The sequence below is a fragment of the Galeopterus variegatus genome, unplaced genomic scaffold (genome assembly GCF_000696425.1).
Source record: "Galeopterus variegatus unplaced genomic scaffold, G_variegatus-3.0.2 Scaffold2601, whole genome shotgun sequence".
Taxonomy (NCBI): domain Eukaryota; kingdom Metazoa; phylum Chordata; class Mammalia; order Dermoptera; family Cynocephalidae; genus Galeopterus; species Galeopterus variegatus.
The window spans coordinates 124,505-128,280 of NW_007728712.1; positions in this window are offsets into that span (position 1 = coordinate 124,505).

Consider the following 3,776-nt stretch of genomic DNA (forward strand, 5'->3'; position numbering starts at 1 on the left):
CACCACGGGACTCTGTAGATTTCCCACCAAGAAGAAGGCCCTCACCAGATGTCCCCCCGGAACTTGGATTTCCCAGCCTGCAAAACTGTGAGAAATAAATTTCATTTTCTTATAAATGACCCAGTTTTAGGTATTCTGTTATAATCAATAGAAAATGGACTAATGCAGCCTGTGAAGTCTGTGTGATCTGTCCTCACCTCCTGATGTCACCTCCTACTACCCTCCCTTGCTCTTCTCCAGCCACATCTGCTCCTCGCTGTTCCTCAGACACACAGCAGGGCAATTCCTGCCTCAGGGCCTTTGCTCGAGCAGTTCCCTCCTCTGGGCTGCCCACTCCCCATTATCTGCTTACCCAACCCCACCTCCACTCCCCATTATCTGCTTATCCAACCCCACCTCCTTATTTGATGCTTCAACCGACGCAACCCCAGCACCACACACCCCCCCAATTCTTTTGCTTTACTTTTTCTTTTTTCCATAGCACTCATCACTCTCCAGCCTACTACATAATTTACTTGTTTATTGCAAGCCTGGCCTGTCTACTCTGCCAACATGTCTGGTCCTCAAGGGCAGAGCTCTTTGACTCTCTTGTCCACTGACAAATCCCAAGCGCTCACAACAGCACACCTGATGGTGTTTAATAAATATGTGCTAATGGATGGCAGGTAGCAAGCACTCAATAAATATTAGTGGAACAGGTGAATGAATGAATTAGCGAAGGAATCAACTGCCTCATTTGACTGAGAAACTGAAGCCCAGGAAAGGCAGGGGATACACTCGAGGCCACACAGCAGAGCACTGGACATGAAGTCAGGCAGAGATGTAGTCCCTGACTCCCAAAAAGTGTTCACTTGCCTTCTACCGCTCCTCCTGCCCCCTTCCCCCAGCTGGATCTGGGAGCCTAAGACCCCCTGACCTATCCCCATCATCTAGCCCAAGCATTTCTCAGAGTGCTTGTTGAAAGGGAGAGAAGAAAAGGGAAAGAGACAGAGACCCAGAGATAAGAGAAGGTGTTAGAGGAGAGAAGGAGGATAGGGACAAGGGCCCTGGAGGTGTAAAAATAAAAGATGGAATGAGAGATGGAAAAAAAGAGAGGAAGAAAGAAACAGTCACGAACAGAGAGAGATGGAACAGACACAGGGAGATGGGGCAGGCCCACAGGAGGCCAAGAGGGAGGCAGGCCACCAAATCCTTCCCCAGGAGCAGGAGGTCTGGCAGGCAGCAGGTGGACAGGGCTAGTGAGGCTCACCACATCCCAGAGACGGGTGAGTGGGGGATGGCTCTATGCTGCTTCCACGGCCCCAGCCCCGCACACCTACCCCTCATTTCTGGGGGCCCCAGGGACCACTGATGGGTCTGAGCAGTGCTTGCAAAGAAGAGCCTGGTACCTCTCTCTCCCACCTCCCCTAGAGCCCCGGGCTTTTCTCCTCCTCATGAATATTTATCAGTGTTTGGAGTGCGAAGATGCCACAGTTGGCTGGGGTGTGATAATTGCTAAAGTGAGAAAAAATACAGATCACACGGTTTGAACCAGCAGCTCCCAAGCTGGGGCTGAACCTGCACAGGAGACCAGAGAAGTGGCACAGGCCACAGGGACCCCAGCTGCTTCCAGAAGCCTTTGTCCACCCTTCTCAAGTCCAGGGTCTGAGGGAAAGGAGTAGCCACGAATAACTGAGTCAAGTAAATGCTGGGGGGGGTCACAGTTTCCAAGGATTAGGACAGAGACATCTTTGGGGGTGCATTCTTTTGCCTACCACACTCTCTTTCCTCTGCCACTGAAAGCAGCAATGATCTACATGGGAAAGCCTCCATCTACCTAGATCCCAGGACTCTCCTGCTACATGATAGATGTGTAGCATAAGGGAGGAAGAAAACTCTTGAGCTATTAAGATTTTGGGATTGTTTGTTACTGGAGCAGACCAGCTTCTCCTGGTTAATACAAAAAGTGAGTATAAGAGTGATATTCAAGAAGGGAGGCAGGAAAGGAGCTAGCATTTGTTGACTGGCTAATCATTTCTCACAACAGCACCGTACAATGGGTATTATAACCTCCATTTTACAGATAATTAATTCGAGGCTCAGAGAAATGCAGTAATTTGCCAGGAACACACAGCAAGCAAGGGGCTAGGTTGGGATTCTGTCTGCCTCCAGAAGCTGGGTGCTTTATATCCAACCCTGCTGCTCTCCTAAAGTAGGTGTTTTTAAAAACATCAGGAATAACAGAAGAGAGGGGAAATGAGGACAGAAGAGAGGAAGGGAAGAGGAAAAAATGAAAGGGTGAGAAGGGGCAATGGGGGGAATGAGGGGAACAGGAAGCATGGCCAGCAGTGTGGAATGTCCTGCCACTAACTTGGTCAGCACCAGGACGCCTCCTTCAGGAAGCCGGACTCTGATGGCTTTCTCAACAACAACCGCAGCTGCCACATTCCTGAGAGCATGCTCTGCCCCAGTCATGTCTCTAAGTACTTTTCCCAGAACACTGCTGATCCTTACAACAGTCCCATTTTGGAGATGAGGAAACTGAGGCTCAGAGAGGTGAAGTGTGGTCTGCTTGTCTCCAGAGCCCACCTCCTTTCCACTCTGTCATGCAGCTAAGCCCTCTCTGAAACAACTCCGCTAGCTTTCCAAGTCTAGCACTATCAGAAAAGAGCCCCTGGGGGATGTTTCCAGTTTCCCAGACCACCTACATATGCAGCATCACACAGACAGCTCTGCCTGTCCACTCTGAAGAGTAAGCATAGAAGCCCAAGACTGTGGTCAAAGACAAACTTCCAGGCTGTGGGAAGCTCGGTTTGGGTCATATACACACACACACACACACACACAGTCCCATCTATGCCCCACAGCCTGATCCTCAGAGCCACAGCTGGATTCCCGTAATAGAAATATTAGCAGTGTTCTAGCTGATTACGGCTCCCTGGAGACAAGGAACAGAAACCCACCAAGGGTAGCTCAAGAAAAGGGGCAGGGTTGCTATAAGGAGGCAAAAATCTCACGGGAAGCCCAAGCAGGCAGGACGCATGGGGGCTGGAGCCGGGAGTGCGGAAGCCATCAGACTCTCAGGCGGTTGCTCTCTCTCTCCAGCACTCCTTCTGGGGCCGCAAGTTCTCCCAGCTGCACTGCTCTCTGTGCAGCCACTCCATTGTCTCTGTGGACCAGCAGTCTCTGCTTACTCAGGGCTTTTCTGCTCCTCCATCCTTTTGGCTTGCATGTGACTCTCTCTCCAACCCTGTTTCTACTCTGCCTCTTGCTCAGCTTCCCACTGCTAACTGGCTGAATGGCCCAATTCCAAACTCCCAGGAGAGGAATTTGATTGGTCAGCTTTGGTCAGGTGTCTTATCCCTGGGCCAATCAGCTATGTCTGGGGTGTGTCATGTGGTCCATGAGGCATGGGCAGAAGAGGGTCTGTAGAGCAGTGTTTTCCAAACCAGGGATCACAACGCAGTAGTTGATAATAAAATCAATGTAAAAGATTTTTTGGTCTTTAATGAAGTGGAATAGAATAGAAAATATAAGCATGCAATGCAGGTAGCAAGGGTATAGCAAACACTTCTATATATGCATCAATATTCAGTTTCCCTCTAAGGCTGGGTATGTGGGAGTATCAAACTTCTCCAGTCCTGTGAAGTTAGGCATGCCCACCTGACTCGGTCTGGGCAATGAAATATGAGAAGTATTACACGTCACTTCCAGGTAGATGCATTTAAGTGCCAGTGCATGATTCCCCATGCCCTTTGTATTAGTCTTTTTTTTTTTTTTTTTTTTTGTTAAAAAAA